This window comes from Rousettus aegyptiacus, unplaced genomic scaffold, assembly GCF_014176215.1.
Source record: "Rousettus aegyptiacus isolate mRouAeg1 unplaced genomic scaffold, mRouAeg1.p scaffold_m13_p_4, whole genome shotgun sequence".
Classification (NCBI taxonomy): domain Eukaryota; kingdom Metazoa; phylum Chordata; class Mammalia; order Chiroptera; family Pteropodidae; genus Rousettus; species Rousettus aegyptiacus.
In genome coordinates this window covers 59,258,112-59,275,577 of record NW_023416307.1, presented here as the reverse complement: position 1 = coordinate 59,275,577, position 17,466 = coordinate 59,258,112, and the positions used below count along the sequence as shown (strand labels likewise).

Below are 17,466 nucleotides of genomic sequence, written 5' to 3'. Positions count from 1 at the left end.
TTATAAACTCTTTATGGAAGACTGAAGTTCTAATTCACATTTCTATCATGGTCCCTTTTTCCACCTTAAAGCCACATACTGGCATCAATTTAGGAGAAAAAGTATCAAAACTTAGCATATATTCATTTCAAAATCTTATGATCAACTGTAATTAGAACTTTAAAAAATGGCTTATCCTATATTCAGTTCCCACCACTTTTGTCATGTTTATAGCTCTGTCACCCGCTCAGATCCAATTCCTTCAAAGCCATTTTTATTTTCTGGTTCTATGTTCATTACTTACATAATCCCAACAAAACAGAGGCAGAAGGCCTCATGATGCACAGTGTCCTCACAGCTCAGCTGGTTCTGAAAGACCTTAATAATCAAAATATATTTGTTCAACCAGCTTCTAAACCTGGAATTACAAGCAGAATGATTTTTTAGATGTTAAAAGACAGCAGCAAAAAAAAAAAAAAGAAAAGAAAAGAAAAAAAGAAAAAAGAAAAATGGAAGAACAGGAATATTAGAAGGGCATTTTGACTAAAAGAGCAACTGGACTGTCCAATTTTCTTATTGAAACAATGAGTAACCTAGTTCTCAAGACAAATCTCAACACTGGAAACTATGGTATAACTTTAGCAAAGTTATTCAACCTCTACTGGCTTTTATTTCTTAATCTGCAAAATAGGGGTAAGTTTCAGACACCAACTGCTTTCTGCATCCCTACACTGCCCAGGATCTTTTAAAATTTATTCTCTGAGCCAAAACCTCACCCACATGCCATCGGTTATTTTCCCTCCATTTTCCTGTCTCCTTTGCCTCTGCAGAAAAATAAAATTAGCAGTCAAAGTTAAACATGCCTAGTGGGCAAAACAGACTCTGGCTTAAGGAAAGGGACGGAGTAAGTTGTGTTAAAGTGCTTATTTGGCCCCAAAAGATTCATTGTTGGGATACTACCTCCCACAACTAGACCAACTGGAATTTTTCTCAGGAAAATGGAGAACTGTTTAAAGATAGACATGCTCTTTAAGCTGGTCTCAAATCAAAATAAATTTAGGATATTTGAAAACACCCTACAGGATTTTCCCTGTGGAGCCTAAATAAATCACTGACCAAATTTTCCAATTTATGCTATGCTGCTAAATGAAACTTCATTTTTAAAAAAATCATGCTTTAATTTCTACATCTGAAAAAGTAGTATAGGTAAAGTTCTTCACTTTATATTTTTCACCCTTCTCTCTTCATGGTAGCATTCATACTTGATAAAATTTAAAAGAATGCCATTTGGGAAAAGACCATCCTTAGAGAAGGAAATTGAAATAGAACTCAAATTTCCGATAAATTTGAAAGTCTGTTAAAGACAACACTATAACCCCTGGTTAATGACTTTGTGGGTCTTTAAAAAAAAGTATATCTTTTTAACACATAATTATAGAGGTATTAAGAATATCTCCAAAATATATGCATATCAAAATTTATAAAACCATGATTATTTTCACATCTAAAATACCCATTTCAGAGTTCCTTTAAATTGTTAGTACCCCTATGGCATTTAGAGTATTATTAAATCTCTAAACACAATGTTTTTAGCAATTCATATAATGGATAAATGAGAAATTACATTAGTTGTACACTACACTGTATACACAGAGTGTCATTTTAAACTATGAGCCTTTTTTTAAAAAATGAGAATATCAGGAATGCTCAAGAATCAGTGTTCAGGTTTTGTGAGCACTGCTGCACTCAATCTATTAATACTCTCATTAGATTTTAAATGTAAACCAATTATTTTAAGACCAATAACAATGGCTATGCCATGAAATTATGTTTCATGGCATAATAGGTAACATTGAAATTTCCAATCAAATAATCTGTCCCATCAAAGAGTTTCAACTCTCAAATAAAACTATAAACAAAAGATTGTTCATGTCAACCGACTTCCCTAAGGCATTATTCATTTTTAACGCTAAACTTTACAAGACTTAAAAAAAAAAGTTACTGAACTGATTCCGTGTGGCAAAACGGTTTGTTCCCCACAAAGGAAATGAACTTAAGTCTCACAAAGTTTAATTAGCATTTAGTGGCTTGTACTTATCAAATGGAGAAACAGCCTTATTCTAGAGGCTAACTGTAAAACAGAAATTGCATGTTCTGCTGGTTAAGAGCACTAACTCTGCTGTCAAAGTTAGACTGAACAGGATTTCAATCCTGGTTCTGCCACCTACTCGATCTACAATCTTGGATAAGTTACTTAAACATCCCACATCTGGCTTTCTTTATCTGTAAACTGGGTTAAGAAATATCTCATAAAAAGGCATGGGGGTTAAAAGATCCACTAGACAATGTTTTTCAACAGTTAAATAATTATGATTACTATGACTACTTTGAACCCTTCTAACTGCTCAGAAAACTTGAATTCTATCTCTAGTTAAAATGATTTCTTATTGTGAAAACAAGAAAAAATTTTTTCATTTCTTTTACATGATGTAAGCAATAATTATTATACCATATCAGTAATGCACTTTGGGGCCCTCAAAGCTAGATACTATCATTTAACATAATAAGAAACTGGTAAAGATTTATTGAATTAGGGAAAAAATAATATGATATTGTAGAGAGTATAGGCTCTAAATCCTGTCTTTGACACTTAACAGCTATGTGAACTTGTCAATTTAGTCTATGAGCTTCAGTTTTGTTTTGTTTTTAATCTATACCACAGGTAGAAAACCAGGATATACAATAGAGTTGTTGTAAAGATTAAATTAAGCAATTTATCAAAAGGTGCTTAGTACCGTCTTCACCTTAATTTTAGGGTTACAGAACAAGAGTGATAACTGTTGTTTTTCAAGCCTAGATTTTTTGTTACACAGCATTTTCGACTTTGCCCTTCTATGTAAAGTGAGTTTATGTTTGGTTAAAGAATACTATAAATGATAAAGATGAATTCAGGTGCAATACAAAATATATTTTAACAATTCACCCTAAAAACAAGTGATTCGCAAACCTTGCAATATTATTAGAATGTATGAAGTAGTTTTTGTAAAATATAAATGCCTGAATACCAGTCTAAAGATTCTGATTTAGGATATCTTGGAATAGGTAATAACTTGCAGTTTAAAAGCGCCAAGCTGATTATGATGTACAATAATAGCCAAGGAAAGTAGCATTTTTTGTCATTTTTAAATCAGTTAGAAGCCAGAACACCTGAGTTCCATCCAAGGCCTCTTAGGGATAGAGCTCAGGAATTTGACTTGTAACAAACGCTCTAGGTAATTCTTAAGTATACTAAAGTCTAATAAGGCAATATCAAAAAGGTATATATATAATTTTTTCATATTGGTTAAATTGTTTACCTCCTATTTTAATAAATATCACTGTCAAAATGAACTTATAAATGAAGGGTAAAAATATTTATTTAAAGAAAATACTAATTTTAGACACATACGCATTATCATTATTATTATTACAGGTTTTTAAACCCAAACAGGAAGTTGGGTAAACATATCTCCAGAGAGCCTACCGCCACTGAGAAGCACGCAACTAAGAAATGCCATGAGTTTCAGTGTTTTTTTAAATTTGTCTGTGTGTTTTGCTTTGACTTTTTTTTATTCCTTCTTTAATTAGAGCAATAATAACAATAAATGTTATATAAAGTTGGTATAGGGCTTTACCATTTATAAAGAAATTCCACATCCATTAACTCATTTAATCCTCACAATAACTTTTTGACATAGACAGGAAGGGTAACATTTATTATTACTTTTCTGCAAAAAATTAAACCAAGCTTAAAAAGCTTAAGCAATTTGCCCAAAGTCATACAATTTGGTGGTGTTTATGTTAATATTTGGACTGAAAACTCCAGATGTAAATTCCATGCAAAAATCTAAAATTTAAAACTTAATACTCATTTTTAAGTATTATAAAAAAATTCAAAATATCAGGGGAGAGTCTCTAAATTGCAAGTAGTCTACAGTCCTATACCAAAGCATGGGTTCATTTTGCTATTTAAATTTGTTGTAGTTTATTTATTTTATAGTTAAAGGATAGAAGGAAAATTGAGCTCAATTAACCAAAATCAAACCAAAAATTAAAAATAAACAAAAAGTTGGAATGCCCATCAGTTATAATACTATTTACCCGTCCTGTTGCATTTCAACATTGTGCCTCAGTTTCCTCTTCTAAAACTGGGAATATCAAATAGTACTTTCGAAGGCTAGCAATTTAATTTTCAGCTATCACAGTATTTTAAAAACTGTTAAACCAAATATAACTAGAGTAATAATCCCTGTAAGAACCCTTAGTCAAATGTACCTTAAGATCAGCCTACTCATTTTACACATGAGAAAAAAAACTAGAAAGATTAAATATCTTACCCAAGATAACACAGCAAATTTCTTATAAAGCTAGGACTAGAAATTGTTTCTTTACCCCAAAATTAACTATCATATGCATTCATGTATTGGCAAACATGGGTTTTCATAATCAAAAAAGAAACCGTTATTTTAAGATGAGACATTAAGTTTATAAAGAGATGTTTGGAAAGAAGGTGGTATCAGAAGGTGTTTTTCCAAAGAGAAAAACCCTTAAATAACTTAAAACTCAAGCAAATAAAAATAAAACAAATGAGAAGTCATAAAACAGCCAAACTTAATCATTCAGACCTCAAATATCTGCGTACCTCTGGGCTGAAATCCATAGAAAGTTCTAGAGGCAGAAGGATGAATAAGACACAAACACCATCCTCAAGATCACAGTTTAGTTGGAAGATACGCAAACAATGGCAATACAATGTGAAAAATGATACTACCAGGTATGCCTATAAAAGTTGCTCTGAGAATGTGCAGAAAGGAGCATCTCACTGTCTGAAATGATTTAACTGAGGCTTTATAAGTGGTAATAATTAGGTGAACATCTCCAACAATCCCTGCCTTCTTCATCCTCAATTCTAAATAGAACACATCCCTATTTGTGCCTGAAATTTTAAAAATATTTTTAATATAAAAAATTGGCATGAGAGAAAGGGTAAAGTACATACATCCTATCTTCTCCTTGGGTAGTAAGAATTTCCAAACACACTGAAACATATATTTTTGTGGAGTCACTGCAAAATCCAAAGATAAAACAATTTGCCAAATTTTTGCAAATGTCCTGTTCTTTTCTTTTTCACTGGCTCATGCATCAGTAACTCTCACAACAACAGAGACACAAGGTGGCACTGTGGTGCTGACATTCATTTCAGGGCCCTTTTCTAAATGGGCAAATTGAAAAAGGCAAAAGGTCCTATTTTTGACAACTGAAACCAGAGTTGTAACACTGGCCTTTTCCTAGGTCTATGAGCATTAAAAGTAGCCGAAGAAGGACAAATCATTTTGCATTTATGAATACCTCATCATGCCTGTATAGAAGAAAATACATTCTCTGATGGTTTCTGCAAAATGTCATGTGTGTCTTCACAGAAATATCCAAAGACTTATAGTGCAGCTTTGCCAGTAGAAAATCAGAAGTGAACCGTTTACCAAGTGCAAGGCCGAGGACATGGACCGCCTCTCCATCTAGTGGCCAGTGGGGAAGAATAGAGCCATAGAAACCATGTTGCGCTTCACTCAGTTAAAAGCAGCCTTTTTATCAAATCACCGATAGCAGTTATGACGCTTTGTCTAACAAATGACAATTTGTGGTCTACTGCATTATAGAATCATTAAATAGACCCAGTAATATACTGTGACATCTACTTAAGCTGAGGACAACTACCGCCAAAAAATTTAAAGTACATGTTGCTCTCTGAGATTCTCTTCATTCTTCCATTGTCACCAACTACACATCTTCCCATATGTTTGTGATGTACAGGTAGAAAATGCAAGGAGAAATAAATACATATGTAGCTATTTAAAATAAAGTCACACTTTTTAAAAAAATAAAATAAAATCTAAAACAGAACTTCTTTCATTTTACAAGAAAGGAAACCGAGGAATAGAGAAATTACAATTTATTCAAAATCATAAGTCAGGATTAGAAACCAGGACTCCAGATTTAACCACTTTAAATCCTTTTTAGCATTAATTAATGCCTCCTGCTCTCCAAGGCAGTGAGTGCTTCATTGTTTTGTTTTGTTTGGTTTGGTTTTTACCACAGCATTGGGGTCTCAAAATAATTAGTTTCTAAAACTTTTATTCACAAATTTTCATGCTAAATTGTTAAGACTGAAACTATTGTTTATAAGTCCTACCTATGGCTATATTCTGAGCCTGTTAGAATAACATACTTTTTCTTTTTTTTTCCCTTTTGACTAACAAATTATTCACATTCATTCAACATTTAGAAAGAAAAGCAGCAAGTGGGCAGGGAATGGAGTAGAATGTGCTTGTCGAAATCGCTGTACAAAAATGGTTTCCGAAAACCATTTTGTAAAAAGAAAATTGAATCCACTCAGACTGATAGGAAGTTTAGTTTTTTGTTTTGTATTTATATATATATGTGTGTGTGTGTGTATATGTATGTGTATATATACACGTATATATATGTATATATGTATGTATGTATATACACACACACATATCGCTTTGAGAGGAAACATACAGACACACATACACATACGACTTATTCAGTCGATCATTTTATCCATTTTACTTAATAAACGCTTGATGCTGTTTTACGACGTGCCTTGGTATTGCTTTGTTGGGAAGGTTTCTTATCAAAACAAATAAAATCTGTTTACCAACTATAAAAATCTGCTCACAACTACAAACCCAAGGCTTAAAAGGCAAAAGGTATGAAGACCAGGCAGTATTAGAAATGTGAAATGTAATGATTTTCTCTTCTATGATCTTCTTTTGGTGGTACCATTGAATCTAAAAATACATTAGACAGGTATATGGAAAAGATAGTGCTGCGTCACATAGTTCAGATGGCTTTTATTGAGGGTTAGAAAGTATTTTTCTTTCCATTAGACTTATAAGTTTAGAAGCTTCAAAAGCACCCACCCCCTCTACCCTCTGCTTGATGATATTCTGATCTCCATTTGCTTCTTAATCAGTCTCTAATCTCCACTCTAGAGGTAAAGAGACAAAAATTATTGTTGAGTTTAGGAACTAGAAAAAGTAAAAACTATTCCAGTTCTTTTTGCCCACCTTAAAGCCTGGGTGATGGGTGCAAAGGACCAATAATATGGAGACATTAGTTAATATGGGCAGACACAAGGTACATTTACAGGCCCAGAAGGAGTTTTAGTGTATCTAGAATTTAAGAGAAAGAGAGAGAAAACCCAGAACCAAAAATAAATCCAACAGTATACAGCTACCCTTGCAACTATATTTGCCTGAGCAAACTGACATTACCTTAATTGTCTCCCAGTAGCATTTCATTTACTAGAAACACTCATACTATAAAGGTAATTTGCCAACAACAAATCACAATTTGTTTACAGCAGTAATTCAGAGAACATTTCTGAAAATAAAGGTAAAAATGGAAAACATCCAGGCTCAGTTAAAAAAAAAAAAAAAAACTAATGCCTTCTAAACATTAGAATTAAAATTTAAATAATTTAAATTCAAACACGGTTTTTAAAAAGCTTAAAATAAGAATGTCTGAAGAAAAAATAATATTATGTATAAGATTTGTAATTATTGCCATTTTTAGTTTCAATTTTTTGGACATCTTTTTAATTTTCAAAAACCCCAAACTCCATTAAATAGTTTTATATATACTGAATGCAAACCCTTCCATTAGCTATTTAACATGGAAATTTTAAAAATAAATCCTTAACATTCTAAATGCATAATGTGTAATATGTATGTTAAACTCATCACACCTTGAGACATAGAAGCACTGAGTGACGAAATTACTTCTAATATCAAGAAGTTATGCTGTAATTACCACCTTCTCAAATAGCGTTTCAAAGGTAAGACAGAATATTCAGAAATTAATAATAATATCCTCAATTTCCATTTGGTAACTAGATGTGTCAATTAACTCAGCCCTTGCACCTTATCTCAGTATTGTCACGTGGAAGTCAGTAGCTAACTTTCCCTAAGTTAAAACAGTTACAGAAGGGTTGCATTAGTTAATTGAACTAGGAAACACCCCAGGCTGAAGTTTCTGTTGTGTGTCAAAAGATTCCAGAAAAGCGAGCTCCACGTCTTCAAGCTGATTACTTTCAAGTGAACTATAGAATCACCAAAAGGCTTGATTCTGGAGTAAAGGAAAGGTTATGAAGCCAAAGTCAAGCACAAATTTTCCATAGTTTAGTGTGGAAATAGCATGTCACTTATTCATTATTACAGTTGAACAGCTAGAGCGATAGAAAAGCCCTTTTTTCTTATAGGCCCTAGAATGTTGCTTCCAATATCTGCTGTAGTGGTTAACACATCCATGATAGTATTAATAGGTGTCATTATTTCTTCCCGCAGCCTCAGAAGCTTTCCTATGTTGAAATTAGAAGAGCTTGAGGAATGTTTCTGATACATTAAACATAACTGATATCGATATTATTGGTGATTAAATATATAGTATCTATGTTATAGGAAAACATGAATTCAGGGATTCCCTAGAATTTCTAGGATATAGGTATTACCCTTGAGCTTTTCGTAAAGAATTAAAAGGATTTTGCTAGTTATTTGACATTGGCTATAATTCCTGAGGATTCAACAAAATGCTAGACGTTACTTAAGCAATGCGAATGCATGAAACACAGGTTTTCAAGAAAATTACAAGTTTCACGTTTTGCCAAATGCCTAGGAATCCTATACTTGATTTGAAAGTTTGGCGCAAAGAATCAAATAACCAAAGCTGATTCTAGTATCATTGTAAATGATACCTAGTGCTTATATAAGGTAACCACAGGCTTATACAATATATATATATTTAAAAAATCATTTAAAAGGGTTATTTTCTAAATTAATAATAACTCTTACATTACACACTTGCTCATTGCTAAGGTTTATTGTCCTCGATGTAAGGCAAAATATTCCTATATAATTTATATATGATCTCTATAATTTGCTTGTGATAGTTACACAGCCAGACAAATGAAAATATTTAGATTTTTCTTTTCAATACTATGCGACCCTTAATGCCAATGGTGTCCTCACTGGTTAAGGAACTTAGGATAGGCATACTATTTTACTCTTTTGTAGAAGTTGAGTAAAGTATATTTTCCACTGAAAAATGTAGTTTGTTATAATACTTTTCTAAAGCATCCTCCAAGACTAGTCAGCTCTAATATCCATGATCAACTTTTAGACCCTAAGAGGCCACCCTTGGGACTGAAGAAGGCTAGAACTGGCAGCATTTAAAGAATGTCAACATCAGTCCTTCCTTTGCCAGATATTGCTAGTTAGCAATATCAGTCAGATGCTTCTTCCACACACCTTGCCAGACCCTGGGGCAACATTTTTGCTCAGGACCTGAACCAAGCTTTCTCTGTGGCAGCATGACCAGCCACTACTCAGGCTGAGCAAGTCCGTGAACACATCCACTGATAATTTCTATATTTATAGAAAGCCAGAACATGTGTAGATAATCACACAATTGGATATTTATGAAGTGCCAGATTTTATGAATACGAGAATTTGTTAATTAGCACAAGGGCTAATCATTAAAATTCAAAAACAGATAAACAGGAATGCCATTTATTTGTTCTCATTTTAAGGAAAAGTATGCAGCTGCTATCCTTCTGATGAATGGCTTCTGGAGAAAAATGTGAAAAAGAAAAGTGTCCTCAAGTTTGAAACCTTAATGAGTAAAATCCAGGAAATTACTATATAGTCTTTAAATCAAAAATAATCATAGTGATTCCACCCTTAAGTTAAAAAAAAAAAAAGTTTAAACCAGCATGTGCTTAGCATTTGAATTATACTGTCTTGAATTCCACTGTTTCGGGCCTTTCGAGGAGCCAAAGCTGATTTTCATCAGATAGGAGTTAAAAAGCACACATACATGTCACTCAGTATCAAATTGTTTTAGCTACAGGGCATGGCAAAGCATGAAATAACTGCTTTAGAGCATTTCCTCATGTGGGTGTGTTATATAACTGTGTGTTCCAACAATAAAATGAAACACATTGTGACCTGACCAAGACTTCAGGGTTCTCAACGGGCAGATCTCATGTGCTGATAGGAAGAGCCCACCACAACCAGCAAAGCTGGTTAATGAAATTTTCTGGCACTCTATTGCCCTCCTATGACACAAGCCTTTCAGTTTTCCAAACCCCTATACAGCAGAGCACACTGGTTTTAAGTTTACTTAACACACATTTTATAATGTCCTTCTGTATTTAGATTGTGACAATCCTTCCCAAAAAAATGCCAAGATTGTTTTCATACTAAAAATACTTTACACACTCAAGGCTAAGAAGTATAATTCAGAAGAAAACATATGCACATTCTAAAAATCAAGTCGACCATAAAAACGACTAAATTTTTACTTTTTACCCCTTAGATTAAATGTTCACCCTCCCTTAAGAGTCTCTTCATTTTTTGTTTGCTTCTGATCAGTATAAATATGCCTAACAAAAATTTTTAAATGTTGTATCTGAAAAGAATCTGATTTCTTTATCTATACATGTATGAGAATATGTAAGTGAACATATATACACACAGATATCTTCATATATACGTGTGTGCAGAAAGAGAATGTTGATCAAGAGATATATGAAAAATTCCTTTTGTAAAAGAGCATAGAATTTTAGATCGTGCTCATAATGTTAGTACAGAAAATGACAGGTGCATGAAACATGCACATTTTGACATAAAATTTTGTTTTAAAACATTTCTGGGTCAAGAGTTCTGAAATGGAGATAATCACATTTGAAACACCATATACTGTGTACCATATTAACACAAATACACTTTCAATAGAACCCTCCAAAAGTTCTCCTTTAGCAAAAAAATTTCTGACAGGACCTGAATATACTTAGAATTTGTATCACCCTTGGTCAAAGCTGGCCTTTTCAGCTTAGAAGACAGTTGAGGCAATATAAGCAAATTAAAAGTCTCCAAATAAATTTTTAAAAGAAAGGGAAAAAAAGACTATTAACAGCAAAAGTTCACCACCCTTCTGAAATAATGGATTTTTAATAAACATTTTACTAGGTTTGAACCTTGAGAATGTGTTTGAGAATCTGCTCTAGTGTCCCAGGTGGGTTAAGAATATTGCTTTATGGACTTCTTTGTGTTGTCAGAGAGGCCTAATGGAATTTAAAAAAAAAAAAAAAAAAAAAAGTCTGCCACTTCTATTAAATAAATAATTTATTATGAAAAAGGTGATTGTTACTATCAAAGATCTCTACAGATCAGCATCCATTTTCTATTACTGCTCATGTATATGCTGAAAACATTTGTGTATCTTGCTATCTGATTTAATTTTTTATCTAATGAATAGCAGTTTACTTTCGGACAAATCTGAATAAAACTCCATTAAGGAGTCCATTTCAAATGGACTTATTTAACTACTCCTTTGAATTTTGAAGAACACTGTTCTGGGAAAACTCTTCAACAATGTCAGCTAGTTGTGAAATGCAACTTTTTCTACCATAAAAAAGAAAAAAACTATATATATATATATATATATATATATATATATATATAAAGTACCTCGAAACTATGTTTGAAATAACAAATACATTATTTATAGTCCCCAAAATGTTAAATGAATACTTACAGTTGTTGCACAAGATGGCCTGATATACTTCATAGCTTCTACTTTGTTAAAAGATGGACAGTCTCCCACCCACCCCACCCCACCCCACCCCCAAGCATAAATAAACAGTAAGGTACTGAAAGGAAACTATCCTAGGATAAAAACTGCTTGTTAGGGAAGTTTGCATTCTTACTAACCACAGTGATATCCCTTATAAAGCCCATCTGCAAAATAAAAGTAACAAAATGAAGTACCTTATTCCTTTCAAAATACACTCCCCCCACCGCCGATGTAACATAGAAGAGTGTGTGATGATAAAAATAATTACTCATTCTTACCCACCCTCAGTGCCTACCCCTCACCTTATGGCCAATGTCATCAAATAAATATGCTGCAAAAAGTATTCAACCTGCTTCAAGGATTTAAACTGTAAATGTGGACTTTAAACTTCAATGTAAAACAAAGAACTAAGAGTCTCACTTTAGTAATAGCCACACTGGCACTGAAGCTGAAACTCATTGGCACTTAACTAACAAAACCCAGTTAGCAATAAATAAGGACAACATGATATATAGACAGACAGATGGAATTGCATAAACAGATAAGAAAAGCAAAGAGACTAACAAACATACGGAGGGGTCTGTTTTAAAGGAGTGAAAGATTCTGATTTATTTAGTACTTTAGTGAGAAAAAATAGATTTGTTTGTAATTATTTTTAAAGTAATTAAACTGAATCACAAGGGCACACCCTTAAATAAGTGGGAATAAAATCAACAGAGGGTTAGGCCTCCTATAGATGTTCTAAATTTTAAGCTAGCAATAGCTCTATCAAACTTAAATCTGGAAATAAAAATTCAAGGGAAAAAGAATATAAGCATTGGGGGGCTAAAGGAGATGATAGGTAGAGGGAAGATTGAAGAAACAGGATTTTTTTTTTTTTTTTTTATGAAAGTTGTCTGCCCTACCTTCTTCCCCAGCGCTGAGTTTCTCTTCTCATAATCGGTGTCTCCCTGGAAGTACAGTGTGAGTGGTAATGACTGCCTGCCTCCCTAATGAGTCCATTTTCCTGCTCTTGATGTTGTGTATATACACACACTGCAACCTACCTTACAAACCACAGAGACGGGAAGAGAGAGAGCAAGAGAGAGGGAGGGAGAGGGGGGGCAGAGAGAGAGAGAGACAGACAGAGACAGAGCAAGCGAGTGAGAGAGAGAGAAGAGAGAAAGAAAAACAGAAAGAAAGAGAGAGAGAAAGGCACAGACAAAGCCCTCCTACCAGACAGCAGACAGCCTTCCTTCCCCTATCCAGCAAAATGCAACTCGTCTAATGCAGCAACAGGTTCAGTATTGCCAGACTAACAGAGTGAAAAAAAAAGGTATATTCTCTATATCATTACTGCTTGCAAATAAACAGTTTAAGAGCAGCTGGCTCCACCTTCTTTATTTATGCTCCATTATGAGGACTGTATTGTTTCAGTTCTGGCACACAGTACATGTAATTATCATAAATACATTTTTTTTTTTTTGCATTTTAGCAGGAAATAGTGACTCGCATAGCTTATTTGTACAATCTTTTAAATTTATTTTTTTAATGTGAGAAGAGTGTCAACAAATCTGCTCTGACAAAAGCCTGGTAATGATTTTAAAGTCAGAACAGTCTTAAAGGAGACTCTGAAAGAAACAGACTCCATACAATAGAAAAACTGATCTCAGACAAAATTGATAACTGCAGAAAAGAAATCACTGCTCAGTAAATAAGTCAAGACCATATGCAAAATTGCAGACAAAAACAGAATTAAGTTTAATTAAGTAACTAATAGACTAGTACTTTAGAAAGCAGATTGGATTCTTATTTGAAACACCTATCCGTACAAATATCACAATACAATGTACTCTGTGTGAACAGGTGCAATGCATATAGTACATAGTGTTACAACAACAGAAATAAGTCCCATAAGGAGCTTCCATCACAAGCAGGACAAGGTTTCATAGAATATGGGTCTCAAACCATAACAGAAATCCCTTGTTCTTTTATCGGAAGGGAAAAATTAAAATAATGTTTCTAAATAAACCTTCCTTAAAAGGAAAAAAAAAATGTTTTTCATTGTCTGATACCTCTAATCAATTTTTTTTCCCACATGTTAAACCAATATAATGCTGGTATGACACGTCTCTCCCCATCACGTGCTCCCCATTCCTTTTTCCCTCTCCCAGGTGTCTTTTCTCCCATAAGTGATGTAGTTGCAGCCATGGAACTATAAGCATCAGAAAACAAAACTAGTTTCAAGCCCTTCTCCTTGTCCCCCCAATTTTTTAAAACTAGACGCTGTTTGTTTACCTAGACAGCTACATTTCTACACAGTTTGGATGTGTGCCATTTAGATGGGACTTAGAAACATTACAATAGAGGTTAAATATTCTTTTAAAATCTATGTAAAAAAAATGAGTGGATTCGACCTACTCAAACCCTGCATTTGGGCATCAATAATTAATTGTATGTTAAGTATATTAATTGTAAAATCATCGTTTTATACGGTTTTGTGTTTTACCATGCTTCAAAAATTAGAATGTGTTCCTCTGCATAAATGAAACTACTTTACTGTATAAGCATCAATTCCTTCATTTAAAAGTCAGTTTTCAGTTAATAAATAATTACTTCAATAAAAACTTACGTATTAACTGTATCTTCCCTTGATTTAAAAAAAAAAAATTTAGAATGTCAGTTAAATCTTTGGTCATGTTCAGAACAGAGATCAATATTATTTTAGTTATTTTAAGGATGGATAATCTGTAGCACAGATATTAGAAGGCAATGTCCAGTCACACATTATGCAAAGCATCCTGGGAAAATTCTATTAAGAAATTAAGAGTCCAGACCCTCCAGTCTGATTGTAAACCACCAATTCTAATTTTCTGGTGCTGCCGTTGTGTTTTACCCCTCTCCAGGGTGGGTGCTTAATAAAGAGGGAACACACAAACTAACACAAAAGGGGATGTTATCAACCCTTACCTTTGGTCATATGTCTCGAGAAAAACCTTTCTAAAATTCGCTTACTTTGCCTAAGACCAGCATGCGTCTCACCCCTTACTGCTCAGACTAGCAGTTCTGTTTTCCTGCTTTGCCCTATTGTTTCTCTGAAGCTTTACTAAAATATATAAAGAAAAATGCCACTTAAAAAAGCACGCAAGCCTCGCAGTTTGACAGACTGATTCAAATTAGATATTTGTATGTCATGACTTTTTAAAATAAGGTTCTAGGTATTTTTGATTTGTTTTGTTTTAACCTAAGGAGAATAAGACAGTATTTGATTTATACTAGCTTGAGTCAAAAGGAATGTAAAGGACCATAAAGTCTATTCATTTTTCTAAAGAATAACTAGCTCGTTTAATTTAGAAAAGAAAAACAACTATTTGGCTTAGTGAAAAATGCACAACATCTCAACACTTTCTCCATATCTGCACACTTTACTATATTCCAAACACAGTAAGTGGCGCATTCTTAGTGCTTTCTAGAGTTCAAGATATATACTCCCCCTGCTAGGACTGAAGACCCATGAACTGAATTTACAATAGTATCACATGAGACAATAATCCTAGTTGACTATCAGACTCTGGAAGTTATAAAGTTATTAAATTGTTTAGTATGTTGAAATGCCATGGGGCAATTCCCTACTGTAGAAAGACCCTCAAGTGGGAGTTAAAAACTAGTTTTGTTTTAGCATCACCACCAGTAGTTTGTATACCATGGGTAAGTCATGTAACCATCCTCAGCTTCCATTTCTTTATATAAAAAGATGTTAAATTTTAAAGTAAGAAACTGAACTGAATAACCTAATGATTATTATGATGGTAGCTAGTGTGTTTAAGTGCCTACTATATGCCAGGCACTCTTCTAAATACTTTCTATTAACTCATTAAATCCTAGTAATGACCCTATAAGGTAGAGGTTATTTTTAGTTGCATTTTCCAGGTGAAGAAACAGAGAGGTTAAGTGATTTGCCTGACCACATAGGATAGCAGTAATGGGATCTGAACCCACCTCTCTGGTTTAGAGCTCATGTACTTAATCCCTATGCCACATGGTCTCCCAATAACTAATAATAACTAATGCCTCCATGTAGCCATAGATTCTGTGGTTATGAGAAAAATCCAACATGTTCTGATGATTCCTCACTATACCTTGATTACTAATATAATAGTGTAAATCTGTCTTTCCACAATTATACCGAGCTCTCAACACATTTGGTTTAAAAGCCTAATAACAATATTTAAACGTTTACATATCCATTCAATTGTCTTTTGTTGTTTCCGAATATCCATAAATATGTGTTTCCATTTGCTTGAACTAAAAAATAATCTGTAATCAATAAAGCTATCAAATTATAAAGCCTATTTGCATTATACATAGTTCCCATATTCTCCTGAATGCCCTGTTTAAAAAAAACTTATTTAAGGTTCCTCAGTCCAAGTATCAAATAGCTAATACTAATGCAAATAATTGTTTAAAGAACTAAATAAATATTAAATAAAATACAATAAAAATGTCCTGTTTCCCATAGCCTGAAAAAGGCATAGAAAAAGCAAGGCTTCAATTATAAATGATTTGTAAGAGATGCCAAATAATACCATCATGTGATTTTATACAGTTAGTTTTAACTTTTAATTAGTTAGAAATATATTCTGAAGATTTTGATACTGAGTCATTCTGCAAGAAGGAATTTACCCTTGCTCTGATCTTTGTGCATTAACTAAACATGTATTTCGTGCCTACTATGTGCCATACAGTATACTTGGAGGTGAAAAGTAAAGATAAAATATATGATGTACTTTCTGCTTTTGAAGACTTCACAGGCTGGTGGGGAACAAGCATGTGAAATATATTAGCGCAGCAAATAATCTTGTCACTACATAAAGTGATATCCCATGCAATACTTTAAACTTTTTGCTCCTCCCTCAAAAGGATAAAACTGAAATTCAACAAATAAATACCTAAATTTAAAATGTGGCTTATGGAAAAAAATTTTAAATAAAATGTGTCTAATAAAAGGCGTGTGTGCGCACATGCTCATGCATGCACACACGCATTTGTAGAGTGGGGGGGGGCGGTATCGAGGTTATATTTGAGATAGTTTATTCTCTAAAGTGTGGTTTATAGATCCTTTGAGTATGTTTTATCCAAGGTGCCTAGTTAAGTGTCTTTTACAAGTACACAGTACATGTTCTTCTTAAATGATTGTAGAAATAGTAGTAGCTATTGCCTTAGAGCATACAATTTCATTAATTTTAAAATTACAATGTACTGTACTTTGATCAGAGATTGTTGTCATGGCAAATGAATACTTCCAAAGTACTTAAAGGGTTAAGACTTTTTTTTTTCATTTTGAAAAGGAAAGAAAGTCAACTTTCAAAACCATTTAACACTATCCCAAGTATACTTTGCCAAGTCCTTTCTTAGATATCATGTTTTGATATTATGTGAGGCTAAACAGGAAAAAATCTTGGGACAGTTTAAGACTGTTCACAAGAAAATTCCCCAAAGATACTTTTATTGCCCAGATTAATAAGAAGTAAAATAAGAGTCGTGTTGCAATGATGGCCAGAACAAGAGTTTTTAGCCCTTGTAAATGGGTAGAATGGCAATCTAGGGTTAGTGAATCAAAACAAGTGCTACACGAAGCACTGACTTTGACATTGAGAACCATCATCACAAAGTCAATTCTATGTGGTTTAATTAGATAACCATCCTTAATCTTGGTCATCTGTTTTATCTATTTTAGGCAAGGCAACCCTTTGAGGACCTCACAGATTGCAAGGACCTTGTCTGCTTACAATCTCTTATTTTTTTTATTTT

At 33.4% G+C, this 17,466-nt stretch overlaps 1 protein-coding gene across 18 annotated transcripts in view; it reads right to left on the bottom strand.

Moving 5' to 3' along the window:
- Positions 1 to 17,466, bottom strand: part of ZBTB20 (zinc finger and BTB domain containing 20) — a 736,649-nt gene that overhangs the window by 686,056 nt on the left and 33,127 nt on the right. For 16 of the 18 annotated variants that reach the window (XM_016137756.2, XM_036218893.1, XM_016137765.2 and 13 more), the window contains exon 1: positions 12,582 to 17,457. The exons of the other annotated variants lie outside the window; for them this stretch is intronic. The gene's annotated coding sequence lies outside the window, so the exon portion shown is untranslated. Of the gene's footprint in view, positions 1 to 12,581; positions 17,458 to 17,466 lie in introns of those variants that run through there. 18 annotated transcript variants of the gene reach the window in all.